Genomic DNA, 23,179 nt, shown 5'->3' on the forward strand with positions numbered 1-23,179 from the left:
AGGGTCGGCAGATGATCCTAGTGCGGTGAGCTCGCAGTGCGGGCAACGCCGGGAACGCTTGTATGTACTTGTGGCCCTCTGGAGAGTCATACCTTGGCACAGCGCGGTGCGATAAGCAACGGTGACCGGAGGCGGTGCAGGGCGTGGGGGTCAGCGCGTGGGATTGGCCAACCGGCCACCTTAGTTGCACCCAGGAGGTATAACTCCAATCCAAAATTGGAACCGTGAATATTGTGACGTCATATAAGTCATACGTCATACGTCAATACTACTATATAAGTCATACGTCATACGTCATACGTCAATACTACTAAAGAAGCTAGAACACCTAGGCATAGTAGGCACTCCCCTGAAGTTACTGTGTAGCTACCTCTCTAACCGACACTGTCAGACCTTTGTTGGAAAAGGGACAAGCAGCATGGGAACGATAAAATGTGGCGTGCCTCAGGGCTCCGTACTTGGACCACTACTATTTTTATTTATTTATTCATTTTTGGGAAATCAACAGTTTAGATTTTTACAGATTGTACATAAGTAAAATAGCCAAAATAAAACCAATTACGGATTTCCTCCTTGTGACTTTACGTAAGACAGCATTAGAAGAAATAATTAAATTTATGAGAAATGTGAAGTTATAATTATATAAAATAAAAGAATTGTATAAAATAATAGAACAAAATAATACAACAAAAATAAAGGGGAAAAAAAAACTAAAATTTTTACAAAATAAAAGAATACCGATACATTGGTAACCATAAGAATACAAACAATATTGTGCATATAAATCATATCATAACCATAACCATAAGAAGACAATATTGTGCATATAAATCATATAAATCATACCATAACAGGATTATAAATATATAAATACTAGAAACATAAACATCAGAAACATCAATTCAAGAAACATCAGTGAAATACTCTTTTAAGGTCATTTTATATTTAGTAAATTCGCAATTGAAGATGTCGATATTGAATAATATGTTATATGTCTTCCGCTTCAGAATTCCATTCTAGTTTTTGATCAGAAATTAATTTACTTTTGACTGCAATTAAAACTCCACCACCGCGATTTTGATTGAGGTTATGATAATCTCTATCTCGTCTGTAAATATGGTACCGTGGATGGAAAAGTTCCTCATTAAAGATTGAATTGTTAAGCCATGTTTCACTGAGACATATAATGTCATAGTTGTTTAATAATACATTTTGAAGAAAAATATGTGTCTTGGTTCTGGGACCTCTTAAGTTTTGATAGTATAATTCTAAAGATTCCATTGTATTAAGTATATAGTGCAGTTAATATAAAGTTGCTGGAAAGTTAGTTGATGGAAATATTGTATGTTTTTAGTTTTTCTAGATCATTATAATTATTTATGCAATGGTGATTTGTGTTTTCATTAAGTCTTACATAAATTTTACAATTTTTGATCCAACAGAATTTGAATTTATTAATTTTGGTAAACTCTCTGACCTTTTTGTAGAGTACTTTGTTTTTATGAGTTAAATGTTCATTTATATAGATCCGTTGTTTTCCATTAAAGTTAATATCCTCTGCTGTTAGGCCCCTTCTTGTCCGGATTGCTGCTATGATTTCGTCTTTCTGTTTCCTGCCCTTTAGTTTTACTATAATATTCCGCGGTCTTCCTTCAATCTTCTCCTTGGGGGTGACTCGGGTGGCGTATTCAATGTCGTCGCTTACTATATTTAATTCTGAATAGATCCTTTTGATAATCTCCGTCAGGTTCTCTTGTTTTTTTTTCTGGTATCCCAATGATTTCTATGTTATTAATGCGTGCGTGTTGTTCGTTAGCATCCAATTGTTTTTGTAATTCTTTAAATTCACTTTGTATTACGGCGTTTTGTTCCAGAGTTTTTTCAAGGTTGTTGTTTTTTTTCGTATCAATTTTTTTTTCTAGAGTTAATATTTTTTTTTAATTCCTCGATTTCTTCTTTATACTCGTTTCTGATGATTTCCAGAAATTGTACCTTAAATTCTTCAAACTTTTTGTCAAGAAGTTGGAGGAGTTGGGTGTCCGTAGTATTTAGTGTTTTTTTAGTTGCTCGTGTAGTCATTTTGGCACGAAATATTAATTAGTATAACTTCACTTCACTATTAAAGCTATTGAAATATAGATATTTAGATTTTAGCTAGAATTTTTTATTTTATTTTGAGATATTTCAAGAGTGAAATAAAAACACGACAGCTGTCATTGAATGTTATTGTTGTATAAATGATATTGCTAAATGGGGACTTAAGGGTACAATACAACTCTATGCAGATGACACAGTGATTCTTTATCACAATAATGATTTAAACGAACTTGAAAAGGAAATGGAAAGGGATGTAGCTTGCCTGGCAAACTGGCTGCGATTAAACAAACTTAGCCTAAACATAAAAAAAAACACATTACATACTGTTTGCAAATAAAAAAAATGTAAGTCTTAATATAAGTCTTGATAATAAACGCCTTGAAAGAGCTGATGTTACAAAATATCTTGGCCTTTTCATTGATTCACAACTCACATGGAATCACCAATTTAAACATGTTCTATCAAAAATTACTCCTATAACTGGTGTTTTATATAGACTTCGCGGGTTACTTCCTCCCTCTCTATTAAAATCGATTTACCATGCTATGATTCACTCACATCTAATATATCTCGCCGGAATCTGGGGATTTGCTACAAAAAAATGATTTCAGAAGTCCAAGTCGTCCAAAATAGAGTCCTGCGAAATATTTTCAGTTTACCTTGGGACACACATGTCAAAGACATCTACAGAAACACCCAAATACTTCCTTTTTATACCATTCTCACTTTTGAAATAACGAAAACTATATTACAAGTAATTCAACACTCGGCACATTCCAACACTACACTCTATTACAATTACGACGTACACCAACACAACACAAGAAATCACAACAAACTACATATACCAAAAATCAAATCAACAAAATATGGACTAAGATCCCTAGAATACATAGCTCACACAAAATATAATCAACTACCCAACGAGATCAAATGTGCAAGTCAATGTAAAAAGACCCAAACTAACATTCTCAAACTTCATCTTATTAATGACTATCTGAAATAATAATGTTGTGTATGTCCCATCATATGTCCATTTAATACATACAGCTATATGTTTCATGTAATGCGTATCATTCCCGCAATGAGTTTATTAACTCCTGGGAGTACAATGCTTTACATAATATACTATCTTCTGTATTGTATACTTTTAATAAAAATAAAAATAAAAAAAATAAAAAAATATATTGTTGCCTAACTAACATAAGAATCTAGAATCCTCCCCGCCACAAGTAGATCAGCGCGCTTTCGCCGCTAATCTCGTAGGTTGCAAATGCGATGCGAGCTACATATTGTTGTTCCAGAACCTTCCAGTAGATTGCCGCTACATATTATTACTTTAAAAAAAAAAATTGTTCTAAATTATTACAAGTGGGTTAGCCTAGACTAGGTTTAACCATCGTTCTTGTGTGTTTATTTGTTTTCGTTGACAAATTTACTTCATATTTGCATTTCCATGTCATAATTAACTACTGTAAATTATTGAGGTAAAACTTAAAGTTTCCATTATGAATAATTGTATAAGTCTATCTTACCTATTAAGTATATTAGGTAAGATAGACTTATTATACAATTATTCATAATGGCAACTTTAAGTTTAATAAGTCTATCTTACCTATTATGTATATTATTAACCAATCTCTCAAACGCGGTATTTCTATTTCCGCCGATTTTTCCAAGGCATTTGAGGTGTGACACTGTTTTTTTTTTTTTTAATTTTATTGTTAATTAATCAACAATGATTAAATTTAAAATGTTCTCACTGTTCAATACTATTGATTTAAGTTAAAAAAAAAACACCAAAAATGTCACCGGATTTCAAAGTATAATCAACATTTTTTTTACTTCAAATGATGTCAGCAATCACTGGTTAAAATAAGTCAAGTATGACCTTTAACACCTTCGACTGGAAACTCATTGCCGCAGAGCAATACAAAAGTTGGACTTTTACAAGGGTATCAAAAGATATCGAAATATCATTGAAGAAGAAGATAATACAAACAATTCCAAACGAAATATTAAACAGAACAAGACACAGAAAACAAAAAAAATACTGGTCTCAACCTGGAATCTAACCCAGGAAGTCTGTCTTATCAGAACAACGCATATTCTTCATATTTGTCGATCTTATATTTCAAATTAAGAGTTAGCAATATTATCTTGCAACTAGTTTTCTCCATATTTTGGCAGATCACAAATGATCCACACAATATTCGAGTGAATAAAAACGTTGTCCCGGTAAGGCAGTGATCCTGAGTTCGATTCCCAATCGAGACCGTTATATTTGTACTTAGTCGGTTTCATATTTCGTTTAGAATTGTCAATATTATTTTCTTCCTCAATAACACATTACATTGATGGGTATAACCTTCAAAGTTAAAGAAAAGCTGTTCCAATAAAAGATCGAAAGTTTACATATCTCCGAATAAAGTTTACATATCTCCGCAACATGGACCCGTATTATTACGCACGTTTATAATACGGGTCCATGTTGCGAAGAAAGTTTACATATCTCCGAAGAAAGTTTACATATCTCCACAACATGGATCCGCATTATTAAGTTAATATAAACGAACGAGTACAGTCCATATTTTTATAGCGTGTTAATTTTGGGCTTGACATTTTAACAAGCAGTCAAGCACTTTACGTTTCCATTTTCTAAAGAACTTAATTTGCAAAAATTATCCGTAAAAAAACATAACCCAAAATGTGTGAGTAAGAGATTTTGAATTTTACAGCTTTTTTATAGGTCTGATATTTCATTTATTCTGAGATTTTTAAAATTACCAAAAAAACGCTCTATTATTTCAAAGGCCACGTTGTTTAAAATTCGAATTCGAAGTATTTAATTAAAACGCATATTTCTATGCGATCAAATTTTGAATATACTTTTTACTTTTTAAAAAGAAAGACAAATATTCCCGGGTTACGATATTTGACAATAATAATTTAATAATTTACATTTTTAATATATTATATTAAAAACTAGCAGTTAAAAACCCGATCCAATGGTTTTTTGCTGCTAGGCCCTGCGGGCGGCTCTTAGGTTGGGCTTCGCCCATTTTAAGTGATATTAACAACAATTACATTTAATAGATAGATATTAGGATATTCACAGAGAGAGGGTGAGTATATATATTGTTAAAACACGGTACAGGAAGGAGTTAATTAATAATAACATGCTAAATTTACGCATAATAAGAATGACAGTTGTTTGAATAAATGAAATTTTACGTATTTGTGATGGATTATTTCAAATGAAACACTATTATTGGCTACATGTCTACAACTGATATTAACTGTTATCTTAGGTACCTAATATAATTCGCTCATAGGAGACTTGCAGTGCTTAAATATGTGTTACAACCGTTAATGTCTATAAGTTGAATCAATATCGTTTAGTTTGTCACAATTAAAGATAGTTATAACAAAGTTGACTTAAATAATAGATTATTACATATTGATTAATTGTACCCGTGTTTATGAATAAAAGGAGGGTAATTGTGCGATGAGATTAGCAGTCGGTTTAATTAAAAGGTGTTAATTTTACTCCAACTGGTGGTAATTCTTTACCTACAACTGTTACTGTATCTAATAAAGTTTAAAGTCACATTATATATACAACATCATCAGGAGAGTAAAAATCTATATTTAAGTAGGTAAGAGTAGGCTGGGTTTATAATAATTAGGAATTACAATATCGTTAGACGGGAAAGACCAGTTGAGTGGGAAAATATTTAAAAGAGAGTTTATAAAAAATTCTTGTTAATTATATCTGCTTTTATATTAAAATGTTTCCTCGTTCCTAAAATTTCAAAATTATTTATAGTGAAGTATTTTAAGACCTGAAAAAAACAAATAGCATACAACCATAAAACAATAATCCATAAGATAAATAGCATTTAATAACGGTTATTCTAATAAATTGATAGTTGAAATACTAAATAAAAAAATTAAACATATTCTCTTCAAACGGTCTTTTTAAAGATAGAAATAAACAATGGCATAGAATTCTGTTTGTGGATAACGATACTTTTAAAATTATATATAAAAACAATCCTGGTACTATTCAACTGGCGTATTACACTAATAACAATGAAGAAATATATTCTTAATAATAAAGATAGCAAAATTCGAACAAAAAAAATCAGGAGTTTAAAAACTCAACTGGGATGATTGTAATTTATTTTACAAAGGTAGAACAAATAGAAATTTTGAAGTCAGAACTAAAGAATATCGTAAGGCTCTAAATGGAAATAGTGAATCTGAGTTTGCAAATCATCTTTTGAATAATGATCACACTTTCGATAAAAAATTCAGGTCTTAAAATACTTCACTCAGGATATAAAGCATCGCAAATAAATAATTTTGAAATTTTAGAAATTAGAAAACATGTCAATATAAAATCAGATATAATTAATAAACAAAAAAAAATATAAATAATAATGAAAAATGAAAAATGCCATTACAAAGTGATATGCTGCCAGAAGAAATCTTCTTATTAAACGCTTGTTAATCATAAGAGGTCAAATATTGTGAGCTGCATATTTAAATATTCGCGGCATTCATTTGGTTCGTTTTTAGACAACCAGAGGTGCGCTCTGTCGGCGAACTAATCTATAGCCGTGCGTATCGAGGAACGCGTGATTTTTTTTATAAACGTCAAACATAATCACGTAACTGTGGATAATTTTCACTGTAATGTAATTAATCCAATGGATTATGAACTTTCTAAAACATATTTTCTTTGATATTATCCAAAAATTATATAAGCAGAAACGATGGTTTTGAAGAAATCTCGTATTATTATGAGGCGATCCTATTTTAGTATGAAATCGTGTCTTAATTTTCAAGTTAGCGGAATTTAACCGAAACAAACAATTTAAATTTGACCAATCAGAGGGCCTACATCGTCCAGACGCAAGCGTATTAATACTATCAGATGAATATTTGAAAATCTCATACTGCCACCACAGAAAGCGGAAAATGTTGCTTGTGTTGTGATGGAGGACTTGAACACACTACGCCTGGGTGGGACCCAAGCGCGATGTCAACTCGGCCACCGACCGCTCAATATATATATATATATATAATACAACTGTGCTATTGTGATGTTAGAGGCTTCTTGTATGTATTAAAACTTTATTACCACACACATACTACTTAACATTAATATCCGTTCGATAATTTTTTAATACAACGGCGCTATTGTGTTGTTAGAGGCCTGGTATGTATTACAGCTTTATTACCACACACATACTACTTTACATCAATTTCTATTTGATATATTTTCAATACAATGGTGCTATTGTGTTGTTAGAGGCTTCTTGTATGTATTAAGAGCGCGCAGGAGCGCCGAGAAATTTCAACGATAGGTATTTGTAAAAATTATTTCTATTTCGTTCATCTCAGCGGGGATAGCAAAAGCGCTATCGGTGTATTGGTGAACCCCAATGCGTGTGTGTGCGTGGCTGCAGGTGTTGTAAGCACGAATCGTCGCGCCGCGCCCGATAGCGACTTCGCGTCATATTATCGCGATCAGTTCTTATTATTTCATTTACTGTGATTCATTTATTCCAAAAATTAAGTAGGTGCCTAGGTACATATTCGTAATAAAATAGCGAGGTCTACATTATTTAATATTGTATTGTACTTAACTTTATTATTATTATTACTTACTACAAATATGTACGTAGATACATTTATTTTGCCTCCGTGGTTGAGGGGTAAGGCTCTCGACTTCGAGTCCGGAGGTCTCGGATTCAAATCACGGCGTGCGCAAGTAAATTGATTTTAATTAATTTATGTTGTTTCACAATATTAAAAATAATATTCATTAAAAAGAATATTAATTAAATATAATATAAAATAATTGTCTGGAGAAATAATGATACACGCGGCGACTTAGTTACGGCCAAATCAGCTATCAGCTTACAGGGTTTTGTAATACTAGTCCAATTAAGTCGCCAATTGGGGAATCCACAGTCTCACTGGCTCCAGACGGGAGCAGTTCGGACTCCTGTGCGGTATTCACATAAAAAAGTCACGTCGCAACTCGCAACTAGAGCGCCTGCTGTTCGCTCATCACCTCAGTCACATCGCGACTTGTGCGTAGTTATATACATGTGACTGCCTGCTCCGAGCTCATGCCATGGAAGCCCACATTATAGCAGAAGGGTTCCGAGCTCATCTTCTGCACACGCGCAAGTAAATGAGACTTGTGGGTGCGTGTATACAGGTTGCTGCACACATAAAAAAGTCATGTCGCAACTAGCAACTAGAGCGCCTGCTGTTGACTCATCATCTCAGTCACATCGCAACTTGTGCGTAGGTATATACATGTGACTGCCTGCTCCGAGCTCATGCCATGGAAGCCCACATTATAGCAGAAGGGTTCCCGAGAAGCATGGAAATGCATGGATTGAAATTTAACAAACTAGTTGGTGATGGCGACTCCAGCATCATGAAAAAAATAATGCAACAAATGCCATATAGTCCTAACCTTATAGTACAAAAAATAGGGTGCAAAAATCACTTACTCCGCAATTTTTGCAACAAAATGAAAGCACTTGGAAAAAAAACCAACAACGCTAAAGGCTTTGTATCAGTTCATATAAGGAAAAAGGTTGAAGCAAACGTTTTACGCATGAGAAGAGCTGTAGTTGGAGCAGTAAATTACAGTAAAGAGCAAGAAAACACAGTACAAAGTGATAAAATAAAAAATTTGAAAATGGACATAAAAAATACCGCAAATCATGTGTTTGGTGATCATAAAAATTGTGCATCGTACTATTGCAAGCCGGAGAAGTATACTGATGATCCAAATTTAGTAAGCGATCTTCGAGATTGTGGAATATGGACTGATATCCAACAATTCTTATTGTCTCTAATAGCAAATGCAGAAAGTCTTATTATTGACGTGACAAATAACACTGTGGAGCAATTCAACAACGTTATCGCCAAATTTAAAGGTGGAAAAAGGGTAAATTTTACTACAAGAGGATCTTACCAAGCAAGATGTTTTGGAGCAGTAGCTTCGTGGAATAGTGAATTGGCAACCCATTCAAGAATACAAAAGAAAATCCAAGGCCACAGTCCCGGCAAATACACGAAGCACTTTATAGAGAGAAAACGACGTTCGAAGGAGAATACACAAATGTGTCGAAAAAAAAAACTAAAGTATAATGAAAATACGACAGAAAAAAGAAAAAAAGTTACAGGGCCCGATGAAAATTATGGTCAATTGGAATTAGAACCAGATATGCCACCTGAAATATTTGAAACGAAAAAAGAGGAATTTCTCAAAGAATTATCTTCAACGAATAAGGAAGAGCTCGAACGGAATACGGTAGGCCAAAGCAATAATAATCTGTGGGCAGTTGAAAGACGTAAGCGGATAACGGCGTCTAACTTTGGAAAAATATATAAGCTTCGGCAAAAAACTTCAGTTACGGGAGTATTAAACTCTGTACTGTACTCACAATTCAAAGGAACTATGGCCACAAATTATGGAAAAGAAAATGAAAGCCTAGCAATAGAGCAATTTTCAAAAAAAACAAGTTTGCAGGTATCCGCTTGTGGGCTATTTATCGATAAAACCAAAAACTTTTTAGCGGCAAGTCCGGATGGCCTTATCGGTGAGGATTCTATAATTGAAATTAAATGCCCTTATAGTATAGCAAATATGTCACCAGAAGAGGGAATTGCACAAAAGATAATTGATTAGTAAATTGGAAGACCATTCTTTAACATTAAAACGGAATCATAATTACTTCTACCAAGTACAAGGCCAGTTACATATTACTCATCGTAATTATTGTTATTTTGTTGTGTGGAGTTCAAAAGGTTTGCTGTATGAAAAAATTGAGAGGGACGATGAAATCTGGCAAAAAATCGTTCCACTGTTAGAACATTTCTACCACCAATGCCTTTTACCAGAAATAATTGACGGTCGCATACCAAGAAATTTACCGGCGAGGGAAAGGTCTGGACCATAAATTGTTTTAATTTCATTGTTTAGATGTTAAACAGTATTTTTTTTTACAATAAAGCGTTTAAAAACAAAAAATATTAGATCATTGAAGAAGATTGAAAATGTCAAGTGATGTAGGAGGTATTCCCAAAAGTGCATTTTTCTGTAATAATATAACGTATTAAAAAAGTTAAATAAAAACTAAACTAGTTATGTGTATGTACCTAATATGTAGCACAATAAACAATATGGTGCCTCTTATACATAGATTTCAATATTCATTTGTATAATATGATATTATAATAACATAATCGATTCAACAACATGTGGTAGATGCATGTACCACTGAACATACGCTGCACATAGATAGATTTTAATGATTTAGGCGGCCAAAATTATTTTTGGGGTTATTTTAGTTCTAAGTTCAATTAAAATAAAGAAAAGGTATATATTTATAAAAACATACATATATTTGTCAGGTTACAAAGAACAGTAATATATAACAGAGCTAAATTCACTAAAAAATACAAATGAATGGAAACAGAATTTAACAAGTTTTCTTTAAATATAAAATTACATTAAAATCGGTATCTTCAGGTCCAGATGTCTCTACTGACTCTGTGTTTGGGTCACCAGGTAATAAAAGTTTAACCGTTTCAGGTAGAAATGCGTTACGTGAAGGTTTTCTTATTTGTCTCAAGCAACTAATGAAGGGATCTGAACTTAACAAAAGCCTATAATATACATCTAAGTTACATTCTTCCCTAGAAAACTTTTTGGCAAAGTTTAGCCGGTACGATTGGAAATGCTTGTTCCGGGCTTCTGCAGCTTCTTCCGATAGCTGTCCAATTGGAAGGAGCCCCGAACTTTTTATGATTTGGCTTCCATGTACCAATATCTTGTGCATAGTTGGCGTCATTGGGTGCCAACCATACTGTTCTACGTACAATTTTGCTGTGTCGTACGCATACTTATCATATTTTTCAGCATCAATTTTATGGCCACTAGAAATAGTTTCTCAAATAACCTTGAATCTGTAAATCAGTTCAAAGTTAATACCTGTGATGGCTGAAGTCAATTCGGGGTTTTCAAAAAACCTCCAGCTTGTGTTGCCATCATTGGTGTTGCCAAAGTTGGCCTTTGGCATGTCAATAAGCAAACCGGTTTCATTTCGAAACCTCTCCTGAATTTCCAACTTCTTTTGGGCTTCTAATGCCTTGTCTTTTTCGGTTTTTCTTTCCCTGTATTTTTTTACTGGCAGTTTATACGAAAGGTGTATAATGCTTTCGAAAATGCGGATCCGGGCGTGTAATACTGACAAGCCGAATTCCAAAGCTTGAGGGTTTACACTATTTTTCTTCGATAGATCATTAAAGGTTTTCGAAGTAGCTCCACAGATGTAGCACTGGGATGTTGACTTTGTGTCTGTGGCTGCGTTACACACCTTTCCGTCAATCATAGTCATTTTGAGTTGGTGCCCGAACGAAAACTCCTCTTCATTCAACGTAACAACTGTTTTGTTTAGTTGCTTAATGGACTCCTGCACATATTTTATCTCTTCTTTAGTTATGTCCGTTGTTTCTTTTACAAATCGGAATCGAATCGGACGGCAAAACCTTGACGAAGAAGGAGTTGGATTCTGCCAAACAATTTTACTGCCTTCTTTTCCACAAACAATGCGCAAAGGCACAAAAGAACTCATAAAAATTTTGGCATCGGAATCAGTCTCATTATCGTAAATTTGTTTAAATTTGGATTGCTGAGAACCGTCACAACCCCATTTGCAGATTATCATTAACGACTTCCTTTCTTGCTCGTTAAGCTGGATTATCACATCTTCTAGGTATTTTGATAATCGTGTTACGGTTAGATCCATTAGGCACTGTAGATTACTTTCCGCGCAAGTAGCCGTAATTCTTAGGGATTCTTTCGGCGGATAGCACTCTTGTTTTGCTTTCAAAACAAGATCATAGCAAGGAAAATGTTGTGGATTTGTTGCCCTTACTATCTCATACTGTCGTCTCGTAAAATCAGCTTCAACGAACATCTTAAGTGCTTGCAGAGGCGTCAATTGAGGTACCTCATCGTTGTTGGTAACTCTACTGTAGGCTTTTCTATATTTACTAGCCCGTGTTGGGGAGTTCGTAATATCTTTAAGCACTTTCGAGGCGGTCCTATGTCCCGTTGTCTGCAACACAGATGTAGCAGCGTGAACAATAACTTCATCACCTGCGGAGGCCCTTATTTCTTCCGTTTTTCTTCTTTTACTACGCTCACTTAGTTCTCCAAAAGACTTGGGTGGTCGACCTTGCGAGGAGGCTGATTCAACGGGAATCTCGAATGTTCCCTCTAACCATGATTGGTTTATTTTCAGGAAAACATCTTGGTGTTTATTTGCCTTTACCCATCGTCGCTTAATTTGTGATTTTACATAAGAAAATCTTTTTTTAAAGTCTTCTTTAGCCTCTTTGTAGTGCCCATAGCGCATAAGGAGAAAATTCTCATAATAGTCAAGTTTTTCATTTAAAGTTGGTAAATTTTGACTCTGTAGTTGGTCAAATATGTATTGACGAGTCACTACTTTAGTACCCGAGGTAGTAGGTAGACCTGAAACAAATAAAAAAACAATTTTAATACAAAATATCGCACACTCAATATTTCCTATATTTGACAAAGAGCCTTTCAAAAGGGCTTAGCTCAAAAAAGCGCGATTTTGCGCGGCTATTTCTTATGGAATTAGTTAGTTACATATATGCACTATATAGTATAATGAAAATTAATACAGGGACGGACTCATAAGTACACTAAAAAGGCACTCGAATTTAAATATATTAAAAAAAAAAAATTTTGACAGAGTGATGTTTGTCGTTTTAAAAATGAATGACAGAGAATGTTAATTAAATTTTTCTGTAACGAAAACAAATTGTTCTTACCTGTATTATCGCAATCCATCACAGTTAAAACGGTAATATTAGCTTGAAATGAATAATGCACTTTGGAAAGTTATAAGTTTAGGAGAGCGCCTAGACCCGACACGTACACACTTGTTCACTATCGAATTCCGATTGATCAAAGTCGACTCCCGCGCTTCCAAGGAGGGGGAAGAGGATGTTATATTGTACATAGAACTGTTGACTCGCCAATTAAATAGATACCTTACCATTATATTGATTTAAAAAAAAATACTTTTGGCCGTCTAAATCATTAAAATCTACGTATGTGCGCTGTACCAGCATTCCATCAAACGATCAGTGGTGTATGTACTTACCATCACACATTTTCTTGTAAAATATAAATTTAAAATAAAAAAATCTAGAACAATATATTTAGTCAAATATAAAAGTTTTTTTTGGTTCGGTAGTTGTATCTTAAAAAAAGTGTCCTATAAAGGGATAATATTATGTTGAGTACAACCTTCAAAAGTTGTCAAAAAATATTTTAATTAATTTTTGTGTTCCATATCCAACTCGGCAATACGGAACGGAATCATCTCGGGGTCTGTCTGTAACGGGTGTTTTTTTTTTCAATTTTTTTCCATTAATTTATTTGACGTAAACAAATTAAATTTGTCACAATAACTTTAGTAAATAAGCTCGGTAAGTATTGGCACACTCAAGATAAGTCACCAAACAGAAAAATAATTTAAAAAAAACATCGATAACTCGGGACAACACTAGTGGACTAGTGTATCGATATAATTATTGAGAATGTCACATCACTTCGTTGACTGTATACGTATTCAACAAAACCCTCTCCGCTCCCCCTCACCCCCGAATACTGAGAGAAAGGGACACATGCACCTCAGCCTGATAATACCTAAATAAAATTGTCAAAATAGAGGTTTTGTAGTCCTCATTTTTCTACTCCAAAACTGAACCGATTTCCAAGATTTTTTTTACCAAATGTATTGAAAGAAAACATTCTATGTCTGTACGTTTTGTTTTTTTTTAAAATACATCGTCTTATTTGTATACTGAACGTTTGTCGATGGCGTTAAAAAAAGGCAATTTTAACAATTTTTGAAGGGTTATAACTCCTATAAAAAGTAACTTATCAAAAAAATCAAAACGTACCGACACGCTTGCGGTCAATATTCATATTATGTAAAAAAATGTTTTCTCTAGTATCAAAATCCAGAGAGGGAAATGAGGAATACGTTTGTATGGAAAAAACACCACCCGGTTTCCTCTTAACATTTTATTACTATATACATATTACTTAACATTAATTTCTATTTAATATATTTTTAATAAAACGGTACTATTGTGTTGTTAGGGGCTTTTTGTATGTATTAAAACTATATTACCACATATATATTATTTAACATTGATTTCACTTTGACATATTTTTAATACAACTGTGTTTTTTTGCTTGTGTGTGTTTAGAAATATATTTTTTTATCAAACATGTATCTTGTAGAAGCTCATAAGTCGAGAATAAATTATTAATGAAATAAATATTCCAGAAACAGATGTCTATTATCTTCGAAACATTATTTGCAGCTAGCTTTTAGAGTGCACCTCGTAATATCGTCGTATAAAGGTGAAAATGCGTAACAAGATCACCGCCCTAAATAAATAAATAAAATTCATTTCAGCAAATAAGTTGCTGTAACGAAAACCATTTCCGAATATATCACGAAAAGAAAAGAAAAAAATTACTAAATCATAATTATTCAAAAATCTTCATAATAAATTATAAATATGGCATTATTCGGAAGGTGACACAGCTGTCACACATAAAATTGAAAAGTAGAATTAAATGAAAAAGGTTTTATAAATTCAATAATGATATTTATTATTTACCAGACGCATTACTTAACTAACTAACTTACTAACCATCACGCCGTTTCCCCGCAGGGGTAGGCAGAGAGGACGGACCGCCTAACAACTCGGTCTTGGCACACACTTCTTGCCTCATTCACATTCATACATCGTCTCATACATACTATTCTATTATTCTGACTCTTTACATGGCCCGACTCGAGTATCTGATTCACTTGATCGTGCCATGTCTTCCTCGGGCGTCCCCGACTTCTACTACCATTCGCATTTGCATCATATATTCTCCTTACACTCCTATCTTCGCTCATTCGCTCTACATGCCCAAACGATCTAAGCGTCCCTTTCTTAATCTTACTCATTACGCTTACATCAGCCTTGCACTCTTTGCGGATCTCCACATTCCTCACACGATCAAACATGGTTTTACCACACATACGCCTCAGGGATCTCATTTCAACAGCATTCAATCTACTTTCATCCTTTCTTTGCCAGTTCCATGCCTCATTTCCATACATCAAGGTAGGTACCAGCACTCCGTTGTGGACTGCTAACTTAGCTTCTTTGGACAATTTTTTGTTAGCGCCAACTGCGTTCAGTCCTCCATTAACGGAATTACTTGCAATTACCCTTCTTTCAATATCTCTGTCAGCCTTCCCATCTCTCGTAAACATACTTCCTAAATACACAAACTCATCCACCTGCTCCAAGTATTCCTAATTCGCAATTATATTGCACACTGTTTTCGTACTCTCTCTTTCAAACACCATTAATTTAGACTTACTAACATTCATCATTAACTCATTCTTCATGCATACTTCGTTCATCCTAGACACGAGAGACTGTAGATCATCTATACTATTAGCAATCAGCACCGCATCATCAGCATACAACAGGCAACATACTTTCAAATTATTCAAATTTGCGCCCAATCCCACCTCTTTCAATTCTTGCATACAATTATCCATGTATAGATTGAATAACCACGGTGACATTACGCAGCCTTGTTTAACACCTTTTGTGATATCAAACCACCCCGTAAAACCACCGTTTACCCTAACACATGCAACGCTTCCCTCATACAGAGACGCAATTGCCTGAGTTAGATTTGTATTCACTCCATACTTGGACAACACCTTCCATAGCTTTTTCCTGTTGACTCGGTCGTTTGCTTTTTGTAGATCTACAAAGAAAAAGCACAGAATAGTTTCTGGTTTTTTGCCAGAAACTTCTCAGTGAGCATACGCAATGAGAAGATCTGGTCCATGCACCCCCTTCCACTTATAAAGGCACCTTGCACATCCCATATTTTATCCTTTGTTTCCTTTCTTGCCAGCTTGCCAACTGAACTTAGCAGGCTAATAGCCCTATGATTCCCACATTCCATACGTGAACCTTTACCTTTGTATAATGGCATGATCACAGCCCTTCTCCAATCTAAAGGCGTGTAACCTTCCTTTAAACATTGGTTAAAAAGATTGCACAACCATGTGAGAATTATACGGCTACCTCCTTTAAAATATTCAGCAGCAATATTGTCAAACCCGACAGCCTTACCATTCTTCATACATTTAATCGAGCTTTCTATCTCATCCATGCTAATTTCGGTAACATTCACTCCATCGTCATTCATATCCGATTAGCCGCTGGAATCACTGTCACTCACTTCGCTTTCGAAGACTTCCTCGAAATAATTCATCCATCTCTCTTTTATTTTTTCCTCATTCGTCAACATTTTTCCATCTTTTGATTTTATCACTTTCATGCCCCCGTTTTCTGGGCCACTCCGGGACCTTTTGACTTCTTTCCAAAACAACTTAATGTTTTCTTGGAAATTGTTTGTCATTTTCATTCCTTCTTCCTCTTCCAGGCGTTTCTTTCGTTCTTTCACTCCAACTCTTACTTTTTTTTACATTCCTTATATACTTCTTTCGCTCGATACTTTTCTTCGCTGGAAGCACTGCCAGCCTACTTACTTAGCCGCATTACTTAACTCAGCCATTAACCAGTCATTAGATAGAAATGAACTAATTCGAATTTTTCTCACACTTTTACACCTCAATGGCAAATTCATATTCGTTCTTCTCAATATAAAAAATGTATTATTCCGTTATTTAAATATAAGTACATGAGACCCATAAAGCCTGTGACAGACCACGCTATATTTTCGTGGCTTGGCTTATTTATGTGAATCGCTCGCCGTACATTCAAATTGGTAGTGTATGTCAAGAGATATGCCGAAATAGACCAAGCCATAATGCGTATATCGTAATTTGCCATTGATGGGTAATTAAATAGCGTATAATAACCCATCCCTCCCACTGCGGTGTAAGGTGATGGGTCGAGAGATTCCAGCTAGATAAATTAAAGGGTCTCTCTCAACCAGTCTCTCACGATCCAGCCCGCCGCCAAGACCTAGACAAACCTCAACCAATGAACCCGGGGACCCCTGCAAAGTCACCAAACGTAGAAAACCACTTGGGTGACCTATGGCAAGGCTGTTGGTTATCCAAAAAATGGTTCCCGGGGCGGCGGTACCAATACCCGCCTCATAAATTGAAAATACTGTTTTTATTTTTGATAATAATCGATTTGATTGCATATGTTATTCTGTATTCTGTGGCGTAATCTTATTACAGCTCAGGAAACAATTTGTACATTTTTTTAGATTTACAAAAATTTTGTGTTATCAATTAGATAACACAAAATACAAGTTAGTATAGTAATTATGCTGGGAATGAGAAACCCCGAAGTCATCCAAATTATTAATTTGGAAACACCTCATTTTAATTAGCAGTCCATAACGGAGTGCTGGTACCTACCCTGATGTATGGAAGTGAGGCATGGAACTGGCAGAGAAAGGATTAAAGTAGATGGAATGCTGTTGAAATGAGATCCCTAAGGCGTGTGTGTGGTATGATAGTGTGAGAAATGTGGAGATGGAGAGAGAGATGAAAGAGTGCAAGGCTGATGTAAGCGTAATGAGTAAGATTAAGAAAAGGACACTTATGTGGAGCGAATGAGCGAAGAAAGGAGTGTAAGGAAAATAAGATCCGAATGGTAGCAGAAATCGGGGACGCCTGAGAAATTATGTACTAACATGAATGTGAATGAGGCAAGAAGTGTGTGCCAAGACCGAGTTGTTTGGCGGTCCGTCCTCTCTGCCTAACCCTGCGGGGAAACGGCGTGATGGTTAGTTAGTTAGTCAATTTTAAACAATACAGTAAGTGTTGAAATTTTAAAGCGTATTTAATAACTTTTAATAATTTCCTACATTTTTTTCGTAATTTGTCTGTAATTAATTATTTTTCTACACTTGTGTGTCTACTTTTGAAATTGTTAATTTTTATCATACTTTTGTCTTGATGACTGGTTTTGAAGCATGTCTATCCTTTTTTATTAAATAGTGGTGAAAACAAAGTATTTTATTTTCAAATAATTAATATTAAAATAGTTCGTGTTATACCACTTTGCGCACAAATCATTCCAAAAGTTTGTCGTACAGGATGGTTGCCAGGCCATTTTACCCATCTACTTAAAAAGCCCTGGACAGAGCATTAGATATTGTATGAATGGCATTGAAGCCAAATCTAGGGTGAGGGGAAATTGTCAGGCAGCCATCTTGTATGACTGATGAACTGATTTGTATACAAAGTGGTGCTTAATGATTTTCGTTTTGTGTGTTGTTAATGCAGTTATAAGGGCTTATGGTTTTTAGGGGTATTTGATGAGACAAGAAATGGTATTATTTCGAAAACTAAAACCGGAGTATCGCCGGGATTGCTTTATATTACTATCTATATCTTATTTCGGAAACAAAAACCGGAGTAACGCCGGGATAGCTCTATATTACTACCTATGTCTTATTTCGAAAACTAAAACCGGAGTAACGCCGGGATTACTCTATATTACTATCTATGTCTTATCTTGAAAGCTAAAACCGGAGTACCGCCGGGATTGCTCTATATTACTTCTTCTTCAATGGCGCTACAGCCCATTTCGAGCCTTGGCCTCCTTTAACATGAGCCTCCACCGCCCTCTGTCCTCGGCCGTCGTCTTCCAATCTGCAACATGGAGTAGTCCTCTGGCATCTTTCCTGACATCGTCCTCCCATCTCAGCCTAGGTCTGCCCGCCTTTCGTTTGCCTCCCGGGTGTCCTGTTAAAACCTTCTTTGGTACACGTGTGCTTGGCATTCGGTGCACATGTCCGGCCCATCTTAGTCTTTGGAGCCGTAAATGAGTAGAGAGTCTGGGAGCTTGGTAGATGTCATATAGCTCCTTATTGTGGCGGATTCTCCATGCCTCTCCCTCTCGCACCGCTCCTAAGATTCTTCGAAGTACCTTTCTTTCGAAGGTGTCCAGCCGTTCCGCAGACTTTGCTGTCAGTGTTCCCGCCTCACATCCATAGGCCAAGACCGTTCTAATAATTGTTTTGTACAGGGTTATTTTGGTTTTCCTATGGACGTTTCGGGATTTGAACACTGGCAGCAACGCGAAGTAAGTGTTGTTAGCGGCTGTGATGCGCTTTCTTACTTCTACTGGGTCTTCGTTGTCCTGCGTTATGATGGAGCCCAGGTAGGCAAACTCTTCGACCACTTCAAAGTTATAGGAGTTTTTAAAATTCACTTTATCTTTTATTCTGCGGTGTGGGGTTCTGGTTTGCATCATGATTTTAGTTTTGTTCTCGTTGATTTGCAAGCCCACCTCTCTTGCTGCAGTCTCCAAAGGGTCAAACACCTCTCTTACAGCCTGTAAGGATCTTCCGACAATGTTAAGGTCGTCTGCATATCCAACTATTTGATTGCTTTTGTAGCAAATGTTTGAGTCGGTAGCAATCATTGTCTTCCTCACGACGTGCTCCAGAACAATATTGAAAAGAGTGGGAGCTAAGCCATCACCTTGTTTCAGCCCCTGGGAGACGTTAAAATCCTCCGTTGTTTCACCTCCTATCCTTACTCGACATCGTGAACCAACCATCGTTGCTTTTACAAGCTTGACTATTTTGGGCGGTATACCAAAATTTAGGAGTATTTCATATATTTTCTCCCTATCTATACTGTCATATGCCTGTTTGAAGTCAACAAATAGTTGATATATGTCTATATCGAATTCCCAGCATTTTGTCAGGATTTGTCGAGTAGTAAAGAGTTGATCAGTGGTGGATCTCCCCCTCCTAAAACCTGCCTGATACTCTCCCAGCAAGTTCTCTGAATGACGTTCTAGTCTTTCTTTCAAAATCGTTGTGAAGATTTTATACGCTGTACAAAGTAGCGATATTCCTCTGTGATTTTCACATTTCAATTTGTCTCCCTTTTTATGTATGGGGCATATTATACTAGTTTGCCACTCTTCTGGTTCTCTTTCGGCGGTCCATATTTTTACAATAAGATTGTGTAGCAGGTTTTTCAGATGTTCGTTTCCATATTTATAGAGCTCTGCCGGGATATTGTCTCCTCCCGGTGTTTTATTGTTTTTCAATTTATTTAGGGCAGCCCTTACTTCTGCCACCGATGGCGCTCTAGTCGTTTCATCATTATTTAGCTCATCCGGAATGTGAGTTGGTTCGACTGTCAGGTTGTTATTGGGATTCAAGAGCTGTTGGAAGTATTCTTTCCACCTAGTCTTAATCTTTATATTACTATCTATATCTTATTTCGGAAACAAAAACCGGAGTAACGCCGGGATAGCTCTATATTACTACCTATGTCTTATTTCGAAAACTAAAACCGGAGTAACGCCGGGATTACTCTATATTACTATCTATGTCTTATCTTGAAAGCTAAAACCGGAGTACCGCCGGGATTGCTCTATATTACTATCTATATCTTATTTCGGAAACAAAAACCGGAGTAACGCCGGGATAGCTCTATATTACTACCTATGTCTTATTTCAAAAACGAAAACCGGAGTAACACCGGGATAGCTCTATATTACTATCTATGTCTTATTTCGAAAACTAAAACCAGAGCAGACTGACTGCAAACGATAGACTTGTTACATACTCATAATGCCAGACTGACTGCAAACGATAGACTTGTTATATGCTCATAATGCCAGACTGACTTCAAAACGATGGACTTGTTATTTCCAGATATCTAAATAAATGCGGTCGAAGAAACTTGTCCCGAAAATTTCCATCGTGTCGACCAATTTAATTTTATAAATTGTGAACTACTTTTCAAAAAGAGGTGTGTGCTAAAAAAATGTACCTACATATTTTTTGTACCATTCTTTTTTTTTCTTCGATTTTGAGTGTAGTTTTTGTTCACATATTTTTTCTAGTTGTATAGTCATTTTTTTCATCATTTTATAAATATGTTATGTTGTGATTAAAATAAAATTATTTAGATTATTACTAAGAATTTTAAAAAATACTGTATCTTAATTTTTTTTTAAATTAAATTATATTTAACATTTCTGGAGATACCAGTAGGTCAAATGTTAAATGTTTGCCAGTACACGCTGACCTTAGATTACCGAAAAAATGTGGAAAACAACTTATAATAAGATTGAACTGTCGATGTGACCTTGCAAAGATAGTTAGTTTTAATCAACCGTCAAACCACGACTGAATCTGCTGATTCTTATATGTTTTGCTATCACAACCAATCTACTATATCTATGGTGTTCTTGTATGTCTCTAACGTATTCTTCTTTCATAGTAAAACAGATTTGAAACACCGGTAAATTGTTTATAAAGGTGCGGTTGACAGTGTGTTTTTGCCCCTTCGTTCAATACAATAACATTAGTGTCGAGATGCTAACATATTATCTAGCGTTCTTCAATGTTAAAAACTGGTAATCTTAAGAATAAAAAACGTAACTAGCCTCAAAAACGTTTATAGGTTTTACGCGATTTTTGGACAAAAATTAAAACGTTGGATATTAATTCAACTATTGAAACGAATTTAAAAATTTTTTTTAAATACTGGTTTTTAAGAAAGAAGGTCATTATTGATTAAAAATAAATAAAAAAGGGACTTAATTTCCTTATTTTCATATTTATTTCGTACGTTTGAAAACGAAAAGTTTTATTTTATTATAATATATTTAATACGCAATTTATGAGGGGCAGCTAAAAGTTCGTTTATAAGTAAATAAATATTTGTGCACTTGCTCACTATTATTATTATTATTTGACGGTGTTGACGATCCTTGTGTATGAATCCGAAGGTTGTAGGTTCAAATCCCAATGTCCGCAATTAAATTTTGATTTTTTCAATTCATCCACTTAAGGCGAAGCTTAATGCTAAATCACTTTTTTCTTTTTAATCTTTATAACGAATTGGTTTACATTAGGAATACCAAAAAATATGCTTTAGATAAATTGAAGCTTATTATATCGTTTCCTTTGAGTAGAATTCAAATAAAAAATTTAATTAGTCAATATTAAAAAAAAGGTTAACTACAAAAAATATATATTTTCAATAGAAATGTATGAATGCATAAATAAAACAATTTAAAAAATACATTGTTATAGCTTAGTTTATCTGTGACAGTTTCCCTTGATTAACTTTCTTATAAAATTGTTTACAAAATAAATAAAAACTACTTATGCGCTCGAAATTAAGCGTTTCTAGACTGCGTTTGCATATCGATTTTATTGCCCTTTAACTATATTCGTGACGATATAAGGCATACCGAGAATATACACATTGTCGGCTTGTAGCTTCCTCTTAAATAATAATAATAATAACATAACATTTATATAGCGCAGTTTTGTGTTGTTTCACTTCAAGTGCGCTTAACTATAATAAACTTAAAATAAAATTTCCTATTGTGTTCCTTTAAAAAAAAATTAATTACATAATATGAAATAAAGAATAAACGGTTTACACAAAAGCAGAGAATAAAATTTAACAATAACAGTGCTATTTTAGTAGAGGACAACAATAAAAGACAGTGACAGTGCACGAAAAATAAGAACTTTAAAATTAAAATATTATATAAAACAGGAAAACATTAAAATATTATATAATAGGTGGACATTAAACATAAAAGTACAATAAGGAGGAAACCGAAACCAAACAATTACCGGAAAACTTCAAAACATGGCTTTTTATAGTATATTTAAAAAAGAAGCTTAGATTCATGAGAATATAAATGATTTTAAATTATTAAATATGATTTTTTGAATAATTTTGTTTTTAAAACCCGTTTAAATTCAGCCAAATTTTGTATATTGGTAAGGGCTGGGGGAAGTTTATTCCAAATGAGTGGGCCAGCTACACGAAAAGAGCGATCATAGTAAACAGCTCGATTTGACCGAGAAAGTTCGATTAAACGATTGGTAACATCTAGATCTGCTGACCTCAGAGTAAGCTGTCTA

This window comes from Hesperophylax consimilis, chromosome 16 (genome assembly GCF_061612785.1).
Source record: "Hesperophylax consimilis isolate HC1 chromosome 16, BYU_Hcon_1.0, whole genome shotgun sequence".
In the NCBI taxonomy this organism is placed as follows: domain Eukaryota; kingdom Metazoa; phylum Arthropoda; class Insecta; order Trichoptera; family Limnephilidae; genus Hesperophylax; species Hesperophylax consimilis.